Source organism: Paralichthys olivaceus, chromosome 14 (assembly GCF_024713975.1).
Source record: "Paralichthys olivaceus isolate ysfri-2021 chromosome 14, ASM2471397v2, whole genome shotgun sequence".
In the NCBI taxonomy this organism is placed as follows: Eukaryota; Metazoa; Chordata; class Actinopteri; order Pleuronectiformes; family Paralichthyidae; genus Paralichthys; species Paralichthys olivaceus.
Genome location: NC_091106.1, coordinates 4,539,616 through 4,562,285, shown reverse-complemented (window position 1 = coordinate 4,562,285; position 22,670 = coordinate 4,539,616). Strand labels below are relative to the sequence as shown.

At 41.7% G+C, this 22,670-nt stretch overlaps 1 protein-coding gene across 2 annotated transcripts in view; it reads left to right on the top strand.

Moving 5' to 3' along the window:
- The first annotated feature begins 451 nt into the window (after window positions 1-451).
- Window positions 452-22,670, top strand: part of sertad2b (SERTA domain containing 2b) — a 39,122-nt gene continuing 16,903 nt past the window's right edge. The window contains exon 1 of one of the 2 annotated variants that reach the window (XM_020094610.2): window positions 452-934. The gene's annotated coding sequence lies outside the window, so the exon portion shown is untranslated. Of the gene's footprint in view, window positions 935-15,574; window positions 15,676-22,670 lie in introns of those variants that run through there. The other variant, XM_069538640.1, reaches the window with a different exon arrangement.

Here is a 22,670-nt window from a genome sequence, read left to right as displayed (position 1 = left end):
TTGTTAGTGCTATAAAATAATGTGTTTGAATTCTTTTATTGGAGAGGAACATGAGTATCAAGGAATAATTCACAGATCACATGTAATCCTCTTCATATGGATTCCTCCATGTTCATATCAACGCCGAATGTGCATATGTACCGTGTGTTCCCGCCCACCTGACTTAATGGAGATTTCCGTCCCTTTAAACCCGCACACAGGCCACGCAGGCTGCGTGACTCCTCGTCACACTCTGCGTGTCCGCCTCGGCGCCATTGGCCGCCGCCGCTGTGTGGGCGGGACACGATGCTGTGACTCAGCTCTGAGTCACCGCACGACACGTCTGTCACACACGGCCCGCTGCTGCGTTCAGGGACCGTGCGGACATACGAGGCTTTTAAAGTCGTGTCACATAAATATCCACACGAGGAGGGAACCAAGGCGCGCAGTAACACAAGTCTTCTTGGCGTGTAAATGTCCACGGGAGAATTTAGTGGGATATTCTAGATGCGCATGTTTGCGTGTAAATACCCTGTTAAGTACAGTTAATGTAACAGGTCTTGTGTTGATTTGCTAAATGAATATTTAAATGGTAGCTACACTACCCGGAATCTAGAATGAGCTGTAACTCTAATTGTATTTATCATTTAAACCCAAATTGAGTTGATGTTTTGACATCGTGCGCGCAAAGTGCACGTTTATATGTGTTTACGATCTGCTCCGCGACACGTGAACGCATCGCCGGAGTGTGATCTTACATGACTTCGCGTTGATCTGTGTCAGTGGAGACGCTGGACTGCTCCCGGTCCATCACTTCTTTTGGTGGGACAGAAACTTCTCATCCTAACAGCCAGTGAGTGAGCGTCCTTCCCCCGTGACAGCTACACACAGAGAGCCGCTTCCTTCCACCATATCCTCCACTTCAGCTCCGTGCTGGACGGATCTGCCACACAGGGTGAGTGTCTCCAACTGCGCCTTGAACTCTGCTGCCTGATGATGTCCGCCGCTTGTAGATGTTGTTTCACTGCGCGTCTCCATGTGGAGGTTACGCGCGATTTTACGCACGCTGCCTCCACATTTAGACCAGCTAAACATCTTCGTCAAGTGTCCCCCGGTGTGGTCAACATGGGACGCGTACGTGTCCAAGGAACGGACAAAGTGCCCTCGTCTGTCCACATCAGTCAAACACGCTCACAGGAGGAGAAGCGCTGCGTGGAATCCCCATTACGCACCATTTCATTGCGTGGGACAAAATACAGCCAAACTACACTGGGAAACTGTTGTAAATTCGCTAAGGTTTGTTGTTTAAAGCAAATACATGATGGGAAAATGCTGCTGATAGTTTCTAATACATACAGTTAAACTGACATTTAAATCGGCATCCACATGGCACACGCACTGTGGCACGATATGATGAAATATTACATTTGGTAAAGGTGCCCCCTGCTTCGAAACCCTTCAGCTGCTGTAAGAGACAGTGGAGCTACCGTCACGAGCAGAGGGAATCGATTCTGAAAGTTCAAAATATATGAATGTTAGTAATGTTCAGCTCATTTCATTAGTCGAGGGATTATTAGATTTCTCACAGACTACAGTTGGAAATGTTTGTGTAGCTACTAGAGAGACCTGAGCCTTTTGGAGTTGGATGAACCGACCACTGTTCTCTGCGGAGAGCTGTGTGCTGTGAGGCTTCTGCTGCCTGCTTTATATAACCAGGTTGCCTTTAAACTCAGTCACACACACACACACACACACACACACACACACACACACACACACACACACACACACACACACACACACACACACACACACACATACACACACACACACACACAGCAGTCACTTGGGCCTGATCCACACAGAAGTGTAATTTGCTGTGTTAGAGAGAGAGAGTGCGCGCGTGTGTATGTGCATATGTGTGTGCCTGGATTGTGTCATCAAGTTCAAACTGAAATTAAAGATTATCATCCTCCCCCTCCTCATCATCATCACATTATTATTATTATTATTATTATTAGTAGAAGTATTATTAATATTATTTTAGTTGTAGTAGTAGTAGTTGTAGTAGTAAAGGAAGTAGCTTCCGTGTAATGCCTATATATTCTTTAATACACAGATACAAACAGCAGTATAGATGAATATGTGTTACAATGCTGTTATGACGTTTCCATAGAGTGTGAGGTGGTTAAAAGTAACTAAGTATATTTACTCCACTCAAGTAATCTTTAGGTCAGGTGACCTGAAACTTATTAAAGATTGATTTAAAACCCAAAATGTCTTTCACTCACAAAAATCCTAAATATTTTCTCCAATTTGGGCAGGCTATAGGTAAGTTTGATGTGATTTATTTATTATTTTTTATTTTATACCTTAATGCTAGTAAGATTATGATATTACATTAACATTAAAACACATGTGGTAATAATAGACCGAAAAGTCTTAAATTTAACTTAGCCTAAATGTCCTTACTTTAAATTTCACTCCACCATTGTACTAATGATGGTTATATGTACATGTACGTATATGTGTATGTACCTTTTCACAGCTTCCATGTAAAATCTTCTCTATGGCTGTTTAACCAGCCTAGTCAGCACGCCTGGCCTGTGCTGGCCTGGCTCGGCCTGACCAAAATTAATTGGCCACTGTCAAATGGCCATGGGGGCTGCCGGAAATTTGTCAACGGGATTACCCAAGCAATCAGGCCTCTAATTTAGCAGCTAATCCAGATTAAGGTGCCTTGGGTTGGTCTGAGTTCCTAGCCTGGGGCTCAGACGTTGCGGTCCGTCTGGCAGACGAAATCAGCAGCCATGCATCCATCGTTCTCTGTCTGAACACTGGGACGAAACATTCACACCCTCAAGTAAAGTTAGGTCCCTCCAGTACAACTGAAATCTTGTCTGCTATCGTCGTGTTTCTAAACCCATACTGTGAACAGTGATATGTTCTCTATGATTTATAGAGAGAAACGTGTGGTTGGCTTTTGCTCTCAGAGATGATCTGGACTCACTTTGGCATACAGCTGGTAAACTGTTGCATAGCCACACTTCACCTATGCAAAGTTTGTTCATAACATCCACAACATAGAACAGGGGGATCTCCAAGTGCAAGTGAAGGACATACTGTATGTCATGACCAAATTAAATAAATGAAATACTCCAGCTCTCAAATGAACTGCTCCACAAACGAGGTACGACTGCAAAATCTGAACCGAACACTTTAACAAGCGTTGGATTGTCTCAACATCTCTGAGCATGAAGGTGTGTACCTGTGGCTGTGTGCTGCGATGAAGAGACTTATTCCCCAACATTTCAGGCTCAAATTCCCCTGGAAGAGGACATTCCCCCTATTCTTATTTCCTCATTTTAAGTTACATAGCTACTGTGTTTGTCTCTGTGGACAGGTGCTGTATTTCTCTGTGAGTTTCAAACCACTAACTAGTAGTTGGAGGGTCTGTTTTTTTTCTGAACGTCTCCTTTGAATACATTTGGCATTCAGTATGGAGAATGTGACAGAGAGACTGAAAGAGACAGAGAGAGATGGGGGGGAGGGAGAGGGAGGGAGAGCTCTGTGAACTATAAATAGACAGTGGGAGAGTGGTTGTGATGATAGCATCACCACACAATAATCCTTCAGCAGGACCAGCATTACTCTGCTGCACTACACCAGCCCTATCAGTGAACAGGTATCCCCTCTAATTTCCCCTGTAAGCAGGGTTATCTGGTGAACCTGAGCCTCTGACCCTGTGTCTCCGTGTGGGGATGCTGTATTAAGCTTGTTAATATGGACCTGTGGGTATAGGGGCATGTTTCACTGTGGCCCAGCCCGTCTAAGTCCAGAATAATCCTTTTAATTTTGTCACGTTCAGGGGCTAACGGGTGAGTCGGACTGCTTTGTTGAATGTCACGTTGGACGCTCACTGTGGCTCCCATTGGCCATCATTCACCAATCAAATATCAGCTATCATCATCTTAATATTTCTCTTAATCTGAAAAAACTTTGTTGAGCCTTTTTTTTCTTACTAGATTGTGATTTAATTAAGAAGTATACAAAAAGCCTGTTTCAGTTTTATTGAAGAATCACTGACTCAACCTTGTCCCCTTCGCAGAGCACTCACAAGCAGGTGATAGAGGGAGTTCCTATAAACTTCGCCTTAGCATTGCATTGACATCCATCCACCCATCCATCCATCCAACCATTCATTGTCTACCACTGACAGGTCGATAGTCCATTGCAGGGCCAGCAGTGCAAACCGAAATGATTTCAGATAATTATTTTTAGCATAATCCTCTTTGGTTGTTAAGCCTAGTTGTTCATATTTTCACTTTAAATGTTGAGAAAATGAGAACTAATCATGTTCAGCACATGTAAAGCTATATCCTGGGTAACGGGGCTGAGGCTGTTGGAATGCAAACTTCCCCAAATTCAGTAAAGAGTAAGACAGAGCCACTAACGTTAGCTTGAGCTCTGATGGCGTGGTGGTGAGCCACAATGGATGTCGTAGGGAGAGTGGTGCCTCTTCAATTCCCCCAAAGGCCTGTTCTCGCACTGTGCAAGTTCAGTGAGCAGGTACGATCACCTGTGAGTAATACGTAATTGAATAATATTTAGTGGCTTTAACTGCCAGGCCTAGCAACTTCAAGTGTGTGTGTGTGTGTGTGTGTGTGTGTGTTTGTGTGTATTCTCAGTGCCTTTACTTTGAGCGGTGTTCACATCGCTCCACCCCTTCAGGCACTGACCTCTTTTTCATTATTCACACATGCAGCACCTTTTCTGGCTTTCTTTCCTCTCTTGCTCCCTCTCATAATGACGTATGTACATACGTTTGCGTGCGTATGTGTGCGCGTGTTTCACCTCATCCAACTTAACTTAAAAATGCACATATCAACCTTGATGCATTTGGGAAAAACTGAGGGGACAGACACTACTACAGTACTTTCTGTGTGCTTGTAGTAAGGGCGAGACATTTAATTGAAAACAAAATATGCTTTAATTTGGCATGATGTAGAAAAATGTAATTGATATTCCACTTTTTTTATTAAACATTTTTATAAAGTTTATACTTGACCTTGGAGATAAGTCCACTGGGGACTGAAAGACGTTTTGTCAAATGATATTTATGTGCTTTTAACAGTTCACAAGCTATTCATTTTAAATCCCCCACTGATATTTATATAGATCATCATAATCATTCCTTACATATTCGTCCAACAAGCAGCAGTGTTTTATGCTTTAAAAATGAAAATGTGAAAATACTGTCAGTGGAAGCTGTGTGCTCCTCAGACATGAATCATGATCTGAGCATGATTCGTTACAACATTATAAATCCTGCTTTCTGCTGTACTCACAGTATGTTTATGATGAGCACCACCACGCACTTAGTATCTAATGACCGAGCAAGTATTCAGATGAGAGGCAGAGGAGACAAGACTAAACACGTATAGATCTCAGGCACATGTGCTGTACATGCAGAACACACCCACACACACGGACAGGGAGATCGGATGTCAGAAGAGCAGCGTTTGTAGAACAGGCCTCTTAACAGGAGCCAGAGGAACAAAGAATTAATAATGGATGAGGCTGCATTCAAAGAGAGGATAGATGGATAGATAGGATTGGTTAATGGTGCACATGTAGGTTAGTTAGTAGGAAGGTATAGCTTCATTTTATTCAACCTTTTTCAGTTTCATCTCGGAATTTCCCAACAAACTAAAAACAGTGAATCACAAAATGTATTCTTATAATATATAGGTGTTGTTCTATTGTTTACTTAATCTATTATTTAGAATTTGAATACAAAGTCTTGCAGTGCCTGTTGGGAAAGGGGCATCCTCTGGACAAACACACACACACGCACGCACAGACACACACACACACACACACACACACACACACAGGATTTGAGATATTATCATGTTACCTCCTTCACTGACTCATTGCTCCACTACCTGTATAGTAGTCAGTGTTACATTGTGTGCACCGATGGAATACCCCCTCCCACACACTCTTCCTCCCACTCTGTGTGTGACAGTGAGAATTTGCTGCTCTCTGCCTAACACAACAGTGTAGCTTCACAGTTCAACATTAAACATCTGAGCACATGTGCACAGATACCATGTGCTCCTTGTATGAGTTCAATGTTATTTTAAGGTTTTCACAGAGTTCACATCTGATGAACATTTGGATTGTTGCATGTTATTAAATGAAAAGAGGGCTCCCAGTTAGAGGGAATAATCATCTACCCATCTTAGTTATCAGATGTTATCTGGAAACAATGTGTTTGGCAAGTTCCTCCTGAAAATTCCAATGTCAGCAAGTCGAGTCAAGTGACCGTAATGATGTATGACATTTTGATCACACCTCCTAAATGCCCCTCTCACTATCCAAAACTCAAAACAATTATCATAATCGGTTTAAAGTTCAGAAAAGCTTCATGAAGTCTGACGGCTTCACAGTATCAGGTTTCAATCTGGTCATAATATCTGATGTCAGAGAAGAAAACTGATGCGGATCAGTGTCACAGATCAGATGGACAGTAACCTTTCTTTCAGCAGACTGAGTGCACTGTAATGTTACTGCTGGGTATGTGCAGTAACTCGTCAGAACAACAGCTCCAAGAGCAGCTCTGTGAGTCTAACCTCATATGGTGGTTTGAGGGAAATGCTCATGTCAGCATGCTGATATGCTAAACGTGAGAACGTTACTCTGCTGATGTTATATGCCATTCATTTTACAATTGATTTTAAACCAAAGTATTTGGCAAATGAGAAGTTTGACCCGATGGAATCAGAAGATCAAGTAGATTATATCTTCCTCCAAGTCCTAAAGTTTAGATTTGGTGTCCCGCTCACTCACTTTTTTATCAAACTGGCCTTAATAATCACAATTACCTTGTGCTGAGCAATTGTCCCAAAATCATACAACAGTGTTTTTAAGACACAATCATGATGTATGACCGGAAATGATGATGATGAATTGTGATCCCTTGTGAGCAGCCTACGGTTACATTAAAGATGGTGGCAGATCTAACTCCCACGTTTTCCAGAGCTTTAGGTATCATATCCTGTGACCCACTTCAGTGGGTGTTGTCAGGCTGACAAATCCATATATGGATTGAACATCAGTCAGAAATAACGCAGTGGAGGAAAGTGCATTTCTGTAGTTCAGACACAAATATCCTCCTCCAGTGAAACTTTGTGATTTTAAGCTGAGAAATTATTTTAAATCTTGAAATTAAATTGCAGCAATTTACACCAGACTGACTGATAACACTATTTTCTATTTTGATGTAAATACTGTTTATATAAATACAGAACCACTTCACAGAACAAGGGGGGGGGGGGGCACATAGTTGATCCCATACCTCTAGCAAGGCCCAGCAGTCTCCCTAAATTCAATCAAGCTGCACTGACCATCACACATTCGTAGATATCAGGTCCCAAAATGTTGATTTTTTTCATCAAGATCAATGAGTTATTCTCTGAATAATCTGTGAAAATGTTAAAAATAAATCATATCTGGTCATATTAACCAAAGTGTTTAGAATGAGCTGGATTCGCCCCTTTGTCCAGATTTTGACCAAACTTTAAAAGCTTCTATTTCGGCCCATGTCACATCCTTCTACCAAGTTTCGTTGAAAATTCATGAGTTTCTGTGTAATCCTGCTGACAATCAATCAAACTAATACACAGGGTCGAAAACACAACAGAACAAGACAAGTGACAGTTTCCATGTACTGTCCTTACTGTCACTTTATAGCTAAGTGTTTTATAATTCAGTCACAATTTAGTTTGCAGAATTTCTTGCTAAGTAACTTTATGTTTGCTGAGTTGCACTTACCATCACCCCTTGCAAACACTCTGCTGCTCACTCATTCTTATTTGCGGAAGTGTGCACAAAATGTGAAAGTGTGTTGTTGACTTAAACAGCAGAAACTGAAAGTTTATAGCAACAGGGTGCACATACAGTACATAAATATTTGTACAAAGTCTATATCAGCACGATATGTCCTCCCACTCACCTGCACAGTTCTGCATATAGTGCAGTGTACTGCCACATATGTAGTATTGCATTAGTGACTGTTGTGCTCACACTGTAAAATCCAGCCGTGGCCAATGTTGAAGGGTCTGTTCACGGGCCAGCTTTGATATTGGGGTACTTGGCTTGCAGCCGCTGCATGATCATGGCCTAATGATTATATACTTTGATATATGGTGCTGTGTCAGCTTGGCAGCTATTCCACTGACTGATATGTGTCAGTGGTGCAGAGTATAGCATTTGGGGAGATTACTGTTTTGGTCTCTGACTGAATGATGATGTGTAACGCCATAATTTGAGCTATGAGTGGAAGCAAGTAGTCCGTATTTGGGAATGCGTATTCACAGAGCTGGTCCTGCGTGCGTTTATAGCACACAGCTAAGAAACAGGTGGATTGCTGCTCTGGGAGGAAAGTGGTTTGACTCGGCTGTGTGTGTTTCTTTGCTCCGTCTTGAGGACAAAGACACTGAGCACTGCAGAATCCAGAGGGGTTTAATTCTCACAGAGATCTGAGGGATCATGAGAAAAGGAAAGACACAACTGCTAAATCTCTTTTTCCCTCTGGATTTTGTCACATCTGTGAATTTCCTGGTGAATCGGAGCTACGTTTATCTCTTTAGGTCTTGATATTAATTGATATTGTATAAACCTATAGGTTTGAATCACGTCTAGTTTGACCTGTTTACTACTTAGAGACATATATCGGCGGGGTCGTCCACTTACCAGAAGGCCAGTGGTGTGGTCCTCGGCTCCTGGTGTTGGGTTTACCTTTATCAGAGATCTAAAGGACAAGGGATACTCATATGGATGAAGCCACCTTCTTCAAACTTGAACGACCATCACTCGACGGAGGAGGTGGTCATCAACACCACTTATCTGCCACTTATAGTGCAGCCTCCAGAGCCCCCCCCCAGACAGCTTGACACCCATTCACACCATGAAATGTGATCCAAACGCCTCACGTGACGGCCGGGCGGGTCAACGACAAACGTGAACTCAACAGCTCTCAAAGTGTCAACGAGCCCACGAGAGGTTATACACGTCATAAAGATCCAAATAACACACATGCAGTCTGTATGATATAATTCATGTATTTGTGTGTATGCATGCATGTGTGTGTGTGTGTGGATAGCTGAGGACAGTTCTCATGACTCTTGGCTGCCTTGTTCTGTAGCAGATTTTTCTGTCTAATTATTAATGAGGAGGACAGCAAACACACCCGTCTATCTGTGTGTGTGTGTGTGTGTGGTCAGGCGTTTGTGTTTGTTGTGTTTCTTTGTGTCTACTGGGACTGGCATTGGGCCAGTTTGCAGGCTGCCTCGAAGGGATTTGACTGGTTCCTGCTGGTTTTCATTGGTCACCACTGTCTCTGCTGTGACCTGAACCCAATTGGACCACTCTGGACTAGCTGAGCTCAGGTGCACTGGACTGGACTTGACTGGTTAAGACTGGAAATAGACTGCTGCTTGAGCAGTGTGTTCAGAGAGGATTGGACCAGATGAGTCTGGACTGGATCTCACACAGATAATTTATTCCCCAATTTTCCATCCTATTTACTGTAATGTTCCTTGAGCCTGCAGTAGCGGCTCACATTCTCAGGTTTTCCACATTGTGCTGTTTTCATAAAATCTCACTCTCTTTGCCTGTATTTGTTTGTCTGAGCAGTTTGGGCTCAAAAAGCTTTCCAGCAAAGTATTTTTCTACCGGTTTAGTTGGGCTCACATTCATCGCACTGACGGAGAAAGTTAAACAAAATATTCAGAGGTCCGATCTGTTTTACCCCTCCAGTGGTTACCATGCTCTGACTGCTCTCCGTCTGATTTCATAGAGATTAATCTTTTTTTGTTGCACAATAGCTGCTCTATTTTAGTTGCTCCGCTCGAGCTGTCCGCTAAAATCAACCGCTGCTTCTTTGTGTTTGTGTGTTCATGCATCAGACATTACAGCGATAAACAGAAAAAGAAACAATGAAATATAGAATCAATAAGAATATAACAATGTATATTGATCCATGTGTGATAAAACTGTCAAGATGTGGTTGGTGACATATATTGAATTTTATGCTGTGTGCAGGGAGGAGTACCAAAAATATATATGGTACAATGACTTATGTAGTATGGCTGACGAACCCATAGACAGCTGTTGTATGTTGTTTGTTATTGATGATGATGATGATTATGGTGATGATGAGCTGTGGAGCCCTTTCGACCACATCTCACTGTCTCTGACAGTCCACTGACTCGTGGCTGATGACCTTTCACCTCTCCCCTGTCGAGGCAGTGTTTTGGTCAGCTGTCCATCTTGTCTTTTTCTGTTCATCCAGGCTGCGTTCACACAAATACGATTTTGTTTTAAAAAATTCAACCAGACAAATGTTTTAGCTCCATATCAGAACACACCTGGAAATGCATATCACATGACCACTCAAATACGTTTTGTGTGTTCCTTCCTGTAAACAGGAAGCAGATTCTCTACATGCAGCTGCTTGCGTAGTTATAGAAAATGCTGTAAATGAGGAACAGCAACTGTGAAAAGTAAGAGAAGTGATTTTTTGCTTGGATTTGTTATGAAATTGCTCGTCTGGACGGAGATAGTTTCAGAGATAAAAACACAGTTTTGATCTAAATCATATTAGTGTGGAACACAGACTCCATATGAAGATGGACGGCAGGTCTTCACTTCCTTTCACTATGCCATGGTGTTGAAGTCCCACTGATACACATGCTTGACCAATCGCTAGTAAGCCTCAGCTGTCAATCATGATGTTTTTATAGCATCAAATAACTAATTAAAACCACTAACCAGAAAAAATGAGCCCTTGAATGAACATCAGTGGGATAAGACCTTGAAATTACAGAAACCATCCTTGATGTACACTTTGACTTTTTATTTTGGTCCATGTCCATGGAGGAGGCAGGATTTCAAACTTATATTGTAGCCAGCCGCCAGGGGTCGATCAAGATGCTGTGGCTTTGCATATTATATACAGTCTATGGTGTGGACATAGCCAACGTGTGCAGTCGTAGGGATTTCTGGCTCAATCTCACCAATTTTATTCAAGAAATTCAAGTTCAAAAACCTCAATAAAACTTGTAGCATAAAGAACAGCTTCATTGTGAGATTGATGCATTTCAGCTTGTGGCCATTTTATAGCGTCATCGAAATATGTAAACTGGCCCATCGCCCACATTCCTGCAGATTCAATCAGTAGCAAAAAGAAAGATGCGAGGCAACATCTGCATTCGAGGCTCTATCTTGTAGAGGGACCCACGGCCTTTATTACTTTCACCTATATTGTGCAAAAAGAATGTGTCACAAAATAAGTCTGTGCTTAATCCATACAGACACATTGCAAATAGAATGGAATTATTTTTTCTCTGTGTGTGTGTGTGTGATCCCCACAAACAGAACCATTTACCCTCCTTTTTGTGTCAACTTCTCTTTGACCAGCAGCACATGTTTTTTTCTGAGTATGTTTTTTGGGAGAGCAGAGGGTGGACAAAGGACTGGGTGTCTGGAGAGGGTGCTCGGGAGAGGAGCAGGGGGTGATGGGTGATGGGTGGGGGACTGGAGGAAGGGATGATGGGTGGGAGTCTGCAGGGGACGGCTGGCTGGCTGTGTTTATGGATGTGAGCTTGGAGGGGGCAAAGGTGGGGGTATGTGTGTGTGCGTGCATTCATCTGCATACGTGTCTGCATGTGTCTAAGAGCATGCATGTGCAGATCTGCTGGCGAACGTGAGTGTGTGTGCGTGTCGCCTGCCTGTTTGCGGGCTCGTGCGTGCGTGTGTGTGTTCTTTTGTTTTGCTCTGGGTTGCTGGGTGATGGGACCAGCTGGGAGGGCTGAAGCCATTCACTTCCCTTCTGCTACCCTGAAGGGAGCCAGCAGGGAGGGAGGAAGGGAGCGAGGGGGTCGAGAGAATGAAACCTGGGAGTATGTGGAAGGGGGTGGTGTAATATCTTAGTGGTAAGAGATAGAGAGGGAGTGATCAGACAGCACATTCAAGAAAACCTGACTGTGAAAGCAGAGAGGAAGTTCTGAACGCAGCTCACAGAGAATGAAGAGAGAGGGGTTGAAGGGTTGGGGTGGGGGGTGTTGAGAGAGGGAAAGTGTGTCAGGCTGAATCGTGATAGAGCAGCGGAGCTGACTCAGCCAGTCTGGTCTGGCGTAGGAGGGCAACAGCAGGGGATGAAGTAATAGATTACTGTGCGTGTAACTGGATTACTGTAATCATAATACTGTCATCTAGTATACAAACATAGAAGATCCATATAAATCGATGATAGCACTAAATTAATTGAAACAATGAGTAATCTGATTGCAGTTACGGATGGTGACTAAAGTTATTATTATAATTCCTTTTTTTACGACTGTGATCTGATTATAAGACAAGTAGAGTCACAACTCTGTTTCTGATCTGATTACATGAAATAATGATAACTCATAATCAGCAACTGTACAATTAAAGATCCTACTGTGTGGACAGTGCTGCTGAAGACAGTGGCCACAAGTGACTATTACAGAATGAGGATGAATGCAGCCGAAGAAGAGAAGAGCCAAAAAGTCAGTGAACTGGCTTAATGTCTATTTTACAGGATTATCTGATTATCTGATTATTATGTGAAGTTTGCAAATATTAGCCACCATAGCTACGGCTCATACCAAACCATGTAAGGCAGTGCACTCAGGAACTAGGCCCCTGAATGCACTGAGCGGGGGGGTGTTTTATCAGGCTGCGTCCACACTAATTTGCTCAAAAGAAATCTCCACCCAGATGAGGTTAGCTCTGCATCAGAAGTAATTACAGTCGTTACGAACAAACATGCCCAATGTTGCATGTAGATGGTTTTAAGTGCTTGCAGCATTGTAAAATGAAAAATTAATTGCAAAATTTCAAGGGTACTTGGAAAGTGCATACCTCCGCCAAGGCTGATTGGCCACTTAATTACTGTATAGCATTCTGAGATGTACACAGAAGTTTCCCTCCATAGGTATTTGGTAAAAAGGTATAGGTAGTAGGTAATTTTCATCCAGATCTCTGCATAGTTTCTTGGGAAATCTTGAAAAATGTTGAAAAACACAGTCTCTAACAATGTTGAAGAAAGTGAAAAATTAAAATCTTGAATCCGGGCCCTAATTGAATCCGCTCCAAGATGTAACAGGTTCGTTCTTGGCCCGTATGAGAGCCTTTCACCAAGTTTCAAGGAAATTGACATAGTATGAACATATGGCATTGAAAACATAACCTCTTCAGCAGATGTAACAACTGCTAGCAAAGACTACAAGGCCAGTAATTAGTTATCCATGTTGCCTTCACTGGTTGTGGAGGTTGATGAAAACTGTTTAGATAAGATAAGATCAGGAAGTAAACGTGGGTGTGTAGGTAATAATTTCTAAAAGTTCAAGTTTCTGCTAGTCCAGACTAGAACATAATCCGGACCTAGAGTAAATTCTCAAAAGCTAGTAGTGTGAACTAAGGAGAATGTCCGCACATTTGATTCTGGACTTACTCCACAGTTTGCATTTCACTCATGAACGATGCAGCAGGAAATTCTCCGGTCACAACAACACAGAAATATCTGGAGCTTTCAGGTGAGGAGTGGCAGGCAGGAAACAGGATGTAACATATTAATTCCACTGTGGAGATCACATTCTTTTTTTTTTTTTTTTTTACAGCATATCCACACTGGCATCGGCCCTTATCACTTGACTTCTTCGTCAGTGTCGAAGCTTTTCTGTTGCAGTTTTGCATCTGTTGCAAGTTTTTACAAAGGGGCTGGTAGGAGAAACGCTGGAGAATGTCCGGAGCTTCTCAGCCGGACATTTGTATTCTCATTTTCAGCCCCTCCTGGGAATGTCAGGAGACTATTCAGTGTATGTCTGACAGCAGCATATATAAAGTCACTGAACTGGCTCAGTTAGCACCTGAAGTTTACTGAAGTTATCTAATGTTAGCCTCCATTTGCCACTGATCATAGCAAAGTGTATCGATCAGAGGTGAAGCTTGTTTTATTACTTGTAAATTAAACTTTTGTAAGACCAAGATGAAGAATTTGATTATTATTTATTGTTTCATTAGCTACATATTCAGAACGTCTGGATCTTCGTAGCAGCATCCAGAAGTTACTGACCAAACCGAAATAGCCCGAATACATGTGCCCTACTTTTTAAATGGTCTTTTTTTCTTTTTATTCACTTTAATGAAAGGCGAAGGGGATGTTTTCATAGTTAGATTTAATAAAACACACGAACCAGACAAGTTGAAACAAGATAATCATCACACCACAGAAATGAAACGAAGTGCTCATCAAACGTAATGTGTGGAGACACTGGAGTCAGTTTGATCCAAAGGTAACATATTACCATTCATAATATTTAACATATTGAGTCATGATTACATGCAGTAAAAAAAAGAACACATTAATACATAAGTGCATGGTTTTCAATGTAAAGGGTCAGATTTTATTAAGTTTTCTATCATGTTGAGTTGATATAAATAAATGAAAATAACTTTGTATGTACATTTTATGTGTAAGTGTAACTTTATGTAATCAAACCACTTTCAAGTTATTTGAAGATTCCATATGCCGAAGTGTACTTGGGCAAGATACTTAAACCCCAAATTGCCGGTGAATGGCATAGCCGTTGTCATAGCTGTACACATTTCAATTCATTTCATTTAGCTGCCGCTTTGTCCAAAGCGACTTACAATAAGTGCATTCAACCATGAGGATACAAACCCAGTACAACAATAATCAAGTAAGTTCAGTTTAAGCGTTTTAAGTGGTCATCAAGACTAGAAAAGCGTTGAGATAGAACATTAGATTGGACATTTATAGAAGTCCGTGCACTCTGACATAACCTATGTTGCAGCAAGTAAACTTTAATTTAACATAATAGTATATTGAATTTTGAACATTGGCGTCTAGATGTGGAAGGCTTGTCTTGTGTGGATGGATGTATGAGGGGAAACGTATGTTTAATTATATTCTCGGTGTGGACAACCGGATTAAGTCAGATCTCAGATGTTTGATCAGAAATTGATGTCTGGAATGTCCAACTCCATCTTTGGGTGACGTGAAAATGTGGTGAACCTCTAACTGTCAGTCCATCACTTTTGTCTGCGTTGTTCTGCCTGTATCCCTGATGAAGAAGGTGACTGGAGGAGAAGAGTTAGTGAAGTGAAGCTGCCAGGACATGGAGAAACTGAGAAAAGAGAGATGGATAACCAGCTAAACCATTGTTGCTGGCTGCTAGTCTCTAAAGCTGCTTCCTCGTGCCGTGACTTGTGAGCCGGCCCGGTTTCCCTCGAAGATTAATGACCTTCCTGTTTTCCGCTACAGTATCTCTCTCTCTCCCACAGTTTTTTACTGCAGTTCAGTTCAACTTGTAGTGCACTTTAAAGAATGCTGCAGAATCTAGTGTTACACAGTGTTGTACAAGTTCTCGTCCTATTGCCTTCCTGCAAAAAATTCCTCTTCAGCTACACCCACCGACTCCACTACCAGACTATGAAGAATGGATCTACATGTAACCTGTGACTCAAAAAAAAAAAGAAGCATCAAATTGTGGGAACTGAAAACTCCGTCATCAATGTGTTTTTGTTGAGTTTTCCCCAGTGGACAGAGGTATCTGTGTTCCATCTACTGCGAGACTATTGGTGAGTTGTCCCACTGGAATGTGTCACACTCACCAGTTTGCTATGGATGGGTACACACACACACACACACACACACAGACACACACACACACACACTAAAGGGTTAGAGTAAACCTGTTCACATAGCCCTGAGCCAACAGCCATTAAAGCATACAACAGAGTACTGTACTGTATTTCTTACATGGTTATTACAGTGTCTCAAAATGTCGTAACTGATTTGCACAACATGATCAGCGTTTATTTTATGTACCCTGACAAACAACATCCTAGTGACGTCAGAGAACAAACGTAGCAAAACAATTCAAAAATACTGATAAAAAAAAAAAAAAAACGGACACAAATGAAGGGACAGAGCTACAGAGAGAGCGAGCGAGAGAAAGAGAACAACAACTTCTTTCCTGTAAGTCACCTGACACTGGAGGCGTCACACAGACATGAGTAAACATACCTCCCCCTCTCTCTTCCTTTCTCTCTGTCTTTCTGACTGGGTCATTTGCTGTGTTCTTATTCCAGAATTAAAACTTCTGTCTCGAGCGCCGTAAAAATATTCTATTTTTAGATGAGTACAGTAAAGTGAGAGACACTTAAGGAGGAGTCTTTTGTTCAAGAAAATAATGACAAAAACTTAAGAAACTAATTATTTTTAAGATAAGACAGGTATTATTTTTTATATGGTCATTGAATCCCATTTCAAGACCAGAACACATGAACGTTTAACCTGTCTCTGAACAGTTTTCCGTTCTCAGCCTAAGTCCGCTAGCTACAGTAAATAAACACTAAAACAATGACAGATTTTTACTTTTAATTAGGCTTTTTATGTTGGACTTAAATTTATTCTGTTAAAGTGTTCACTTTGAAGGACTGAAAACTGATCTCTGGTGGTTCTGTTGCAAATGCGCTGTAGAACATTATTGACAAAGGTTTGTACTGTACAAAATCAAACTGCCGTCATGAGCAGGCCTCTGCGTTCACTGCAGCTTCAGGTTTAGTGGTTGGTTTAATGACTGTGCACAACAAGTGGGAGAGCTGTGGACTCATGGGGTTAACTGTGACATACCCTCAGCCGTCCAATCACAGCCGAGCAAGAACTCAGACACCATTGCGCAACTTTCCAAAGTATGCAGTGCTGCATTCAATGGTATATTTGGGGCAGCGAAACAGATTCCGAATCACCGGGTGACAACGATTTGATTTTTTTTTGGAGCCTGAAGCAGCTGTGTTTGGTGATAATATTTTGAGGCCAGTTAATTCAGCATAATTAATTACCCCATAATCTAGTGGAAAACTATTTTCTAAGAATCACGACTTGATTTAACAATTTTGATTGAATCACAAACTCTTATCCCAGAGAAAACGACTCGGTAATGAAACCGGCTTGGATAAATCAGGGTGTGCAGAGTAATTACACATTTAAATCCTGATCGTCTTGAGACAACATTTTTTTCATTATGTGGAGACAAAGCTGTAATGAAGCTGTAATCGTGTCAGTGTTAACAAACACTGAAAAGCACAATTTGTCATCTTGACATGTATGTAATAAAATAACCTAATCATAATGAAGTCATAACAGTGGTGATCTTGAGTTAATGAGGCTAAAACAGCGTTTGTGTGTGTGTGCGTGTGTGTGTGTGTGCGTGTGTGTGTTGGTATTTTGCTCTCAATTCACATTAAATTCACATCGAAGATATTTGACGTCAGGATGTTGTGGCTAATGAACACGGTATCTTTTTTTAACTAGCCTGTTACTATGGGGATAGTTAAACAAATACACAGCAGAAGCTCTGAGACTGAAAACTTACTTTAGACCAGACAAAGTGTCCCTGTGAGGAAAACTGCAGTAAAAGTTAATGCTGCTCTGAATGTGCAATACATTTTTCTTCTCATTACTGCTTATTTGCCTTATGGTAACTCCCTCATTGTAACATGCTATAAATTCTGCTGTCAAGTGTCGATAAGCTTAAATGCTGAGATCACAGACATTACCAGAAAGTTCTCACGTGAAGTCTGGACGGCATGACGGAGTTCTGGCAGCGTTTTTTGACTAAAATTGCAGCACTGCAGGAGGCCAACATTCTTTGCTTTGGTGCTTCCCCTTTTGAAGAACATGGGTCAGGGCATTTAACAAAGGTTTCAAGTCTCAGCCTAAGGAAAATAAAATGATTGTGTGTGTGTGTGTGTGTGTGTGTGTGTGTCAGGTCCACCTCACACTCAAACAGGTCCTGCTCTGTGTGTGATTGTGTGTGTGTGTTTATATCAGTAAAAACTGTTGAGTATAACACTGTGGCACTAATCGTGTATATCATGCTGCATCAAGGATAAAAAAAAACCACCCAGTGTGTGTGTGTGTGTGTGTGGTACTGAGGCAGGGGCTGATGTGTATGAGGCACAGATGGGGAATGATGGACACTAAAAAAGAGACGGGTGAAGAGACAAAGAGAAAGACAAGGGGGAGGTAGAGACAAAGAGGGAGGGAGAGAGAATGGGAAAGAAAGCAGATGGGTGCTTTTGGTGTGGAGCTCTTTCCCTCCCTCCCTCCATCCCTCTGTATCTCCCCTCTCCCTCTTTCTCCCCATGTTGGGCTGTCGTGCCACACCCATGTCTAAGTAGTATTAATAATATTCTCTGGTCCTCTTTCCACACCGTGTCCCAAATCTGCCACCACACTGATGCTGTTCGCTCCTGTTTTTTAAGCCAGTTTTCTTATGTTTTCGTTTTTAGGACCTCGCTGCGTGTAGCAGCCTTTACTCTCTAATAATTGTATATGGTTAAAAAATGAATCAACGCAGTAATCACCCTGTACACTTAGTATTTATATTTTCCAAAAACCTTAAGAAACTATATCTGTCAGTAGAGTGCACACCCTGACCAATGCCCAGTCCCCTTATGAAATCACATTTTTTTAAATATCCGACTCCTTAACATGCCAGGTTTTTTTTTTTTTCACCAAGATGAATTATTCTCTGGGAAATCAAGGAAAATGTTGAAAAATGTCCCGTCTCACAATGTTACAGAAAGAGATAGAAACATTCCCAGGCCCGCCCCCTGATTCCGATCCACAGTAAAATAAAATGTGTTCTTCATTGACTCCTTGCCACATTCTTCCGCCAAGTTTAATGCTGATCCGTTCTGCTGTTTTTGTGTAATCTTGTCTTACAAACAAACATTAAAAACCAACCAGTAAACAAACAGACAAGGATGAAAACACAACTTCCTAGCGAAGGTACTAATTGAAAAGTTTTACCGAGGTGCTGCCGTATTAGATCGCTTAGTGTGTGCTTTTTCAAAAACACACCAGCAGAGACATTCTCACGTTCAGTCTCCAGTGTGTGTCAAACTGAAGCAAGTTAAAAAAAATAATAAATCTTGAATGTCACACTTCCCATAATGCACGTTGATTGTATTTTTCCATTAGATCATCCATGTCTGATAAAGCCCCATGTGTCATAAACACCATGCCCCCACTTTGTGCCACAAGCTTAACTTATAATCTCCATACCCAAGTCAAGAAAACCCTGATGACATCATGCTTAAAATTGTGACCTCGTATCACAGAGCACATACATCCGAGTTACAGATAACCATCGTGTTGTCTTTTCAGGCCTGAAGATGGAGCACTGCCTAGTTTGCCAAATTACAGAAAATTCTTAAATTTCATTTAAATCTAGATATCGTCTTGAGACTTCAGCAGATCGGGTTCAGTTGCAACAGAAACCATCATCTGTTGGCTGAATAATGCCAAAACTATTGTTTGTCTTGGTTGACTTGTCACTGCTGTTTAATTTTCTCAATATGGACTCTTTTTGTGTGAAGGACTTGTTTGGATATGGATACAGAGTAAGAACAGTTTGTTTGCTCCTCACTTCTTCCAGAGATCTGAAGGATGTTTGAGGTAGAAGGTAACAGTAGACTTTAACATGTAGCCCTGAGGGGTAGGGTCATGGGATAGGAAATACATTTCTTCAGTGACTGTGTATTAGTCTTATATATTATATCATATCATGTGTGTGTTTATGTAGATTTTTCTTGCTCACTCTGACATTTTTCAGAGTTTTTAGTAGATGTTGGTACAGTAGTGATGATAGTAGCAGCAGCTATCATCGTAAAAGTTGAGGCACTAATGTCTGTATTAGCCTAGTAGTAGGTGTTTGTACTATGTTATTATAGTAGTATAATTATAGTACAATACAAACTTCTAGCTTTGTGTTATTGCATTTATTAAATGCCTCATAGAGTCAAGAACACAATGATATGCTCTTACTATGGTTTGTAGTGATGTATGAATCACTAACTCTGTCTGGTGAATTTATAGACATTAGTGATAAAAGAATGCAGCTTGTGTGTGCTTGTGTCACAGCGACTATAAATGGAACATGATGGTCGACAAGCTAATTCTGGTGCCAGTCGCAAAACCAGAGAGTTGCCACCCAAAGGTGCAACATGGCCATGGATGGGAGCAACATGTAGCTTCATGCACTGAGGTGGGGTGGAGAGAGATGATTCCAGTGAACTCACCATGAGTCAGGTTCACACTGATAGTGACACATGCACACACACACAACCTGATACGTGCTCAGAGGAACGCTAACAAACAGGACATCACAACAACAAAATTAAGCACTGACTGGTTTCTAATTGGCTTTGTAGCATCACATGTTGTTAGTATGTTCACATACATGAGGATGACAGTGTTGCATTTTGTAGGGCACATTTGGGAACAATAATTTTTGGGTTTTACTTTTAATACATAAACTGGTGACCTTTTTGCTTCAGATATTTCTGTTTCAGCTATGACAATCATGTCACTGAGTTTAAAATTGAGAAAAAGCACATTACGTGCAGAAAAACAGACAAACACGGAGGCAGAGGAGAGGGAATACGAATCAAGCAACGCCAAGAATGAACAAAAGAAAAAAAAAAGAAACAGGCAGATTTTACAGAGAGAGGGAAATAAAAGGAGAGCGAGGGAGAAATAAATAAAGATAGATAGAGGGAGGCAGAGAGGGAGGGAGAACGAGCGATGTTGTGGGTGCAGCTCTCCAGTTGGTGTTGCTATGGCCCTGCCCTCCCTGCTCACTGAGCCATTTCCTGTTTTTGACCTGAAATCTTTATTTAGAGCCATCCCTCCTCTGCTGCTCGGCATTCGTGAGTCAACTCAGAGGCCGGAGAGATGAACACAGCACTAAAATCAGATCTCCATTCACCACAGAAGCTACGTATACACACGCACGCACAGAGCTACCGTTCCCCAGACTGTAACCCGCCTCTGAGCAGAGTAGTCCAGCTGACGTCTCATGTCTGATATTTTGAGAATCCCTGTTGCAAAGAATACAATTCCTGGGTTTTATTGTTTGAGCAGCAGTTTCTCTTAAGCTCTGCTGTCTCCTCTGCTTAGTCAGTTTAACCTTAAAAAACCTCATACATGTCCATACAGTCCAGTGATGGAAGTTTTTGTGTCTTACAACTTTCAGCCAATGATTTCTTAAGGACTGGTCGCATCAGTAAATTAAACAGTAAAGTCAGTAGAAATAATAGAGTCCTGGAAGAGTAACAGCGAGTTTTGTTTGAGGATTACTTTTCCATTCTTTTGCAATAGTTTCCCATTCCCATCATGCAACATTAGTATTTCATTATAGGTGTGCAGTCTTCTGTATTGTGCAGTTGCCCTGGGTACAGTGACTGGTTCAGAATACTAGATCACTGTTTTTCTGGAGAGACCTCTCAGTCGGTTTACTTTCACTGATTATATAACTATGCATATTGAGCAGTAATACTACATCAGCAAACATTATGCCCAGTTCAAAGTTAAGTGTAATAAACTGATCTATACTGTCGGAATTTACGGAAATCAGCAACATATTAAGAGTACCCGACTCAAAACCAGGAACTGAAAGGCTGGACCAGGTTCAGAAAAAAGTTTTGCAATGATATTCTGGTTTGGGTCAGTCACGTTGGCTGTAATAGGGGAAAACATGCAATAGCCTGTCAGGGGACAGGGTAACACATGTTCAGTGCAGCTTACATTGATGGTCGTGTTGATCATTTGTTTTTGAATTCTTTTAATCTGATTTTTAAAAAATCCATTTCAGGTTCTGAAATCCATCAATAAACATAGTAAAGTCACAGAATAGTAATTTTCTAACAGTTGTCAGTCAGTGCACATTCACGTGTTGTGGAAGTAGCTACAGTGAGAGGGACGATGGCAAGGTGTGTGATGAATCGGTTGTTCTTTTTCAAAGTGGAGCCTGCTCTGGTTAGTTTTTCCAGGATTACCAATCGTAGCTTTAACTGCATCGGGTCAGGTTCAGACAACAACACAGAGAATGACTGTCGGAATCAGGTCAGGCTCGGTTAGTTTTCTCTTGGGCTCAGACGGATTCAGACAGAAAATGTGGCCCGAGCTGCACTCTATTTCATATGGCTCAAAAGAATAGAAGTAAAATATTGGGACGCAAAAGCAAGGTAAGTAAAAAAAAACTCTTGCCGTGACCCTTTCAGGTTCCGTAGGATTCAGTTGGAGGTTCAGAATGAACTCCCTAGCAACAGCGTGGCTCCATTGATGTTGGAGAACAGTAACACATTTGGAATAATTTGCAAAGATGCATGGATGAGGTTTTTTGTGACACCTTCTGTTGTGATCAGGCTTTACAGTGGACAGCTTAAGTGCACAGTGAAGGTCTTGAAAGAAGGACAAACTGAAAGATTCAGTCCCAGCAACTGAATCTTGTACCCACTGGACTTTAATAGATGGAAATATTTGTGACAGCAGGTTGATCAAAGAGGCAGCCTGTCCGGGGAAAAAACGGGGAGCCTTGCATTGTGTCTGTGAGTGTATCAGTGCACAACTGGGTGAGTGTGCAGCAGGGGGCATCGGGGGCACAAACGGTCCAAGATGCCCATTTTCTGCCCCCGGGATGCTCCGCTGGGGTTTTTGTCTGCATGTGTGCAGACTCTGCCGGGTTTTGTTTGAGTCTACTGGACATCACCCGGCCATCTGC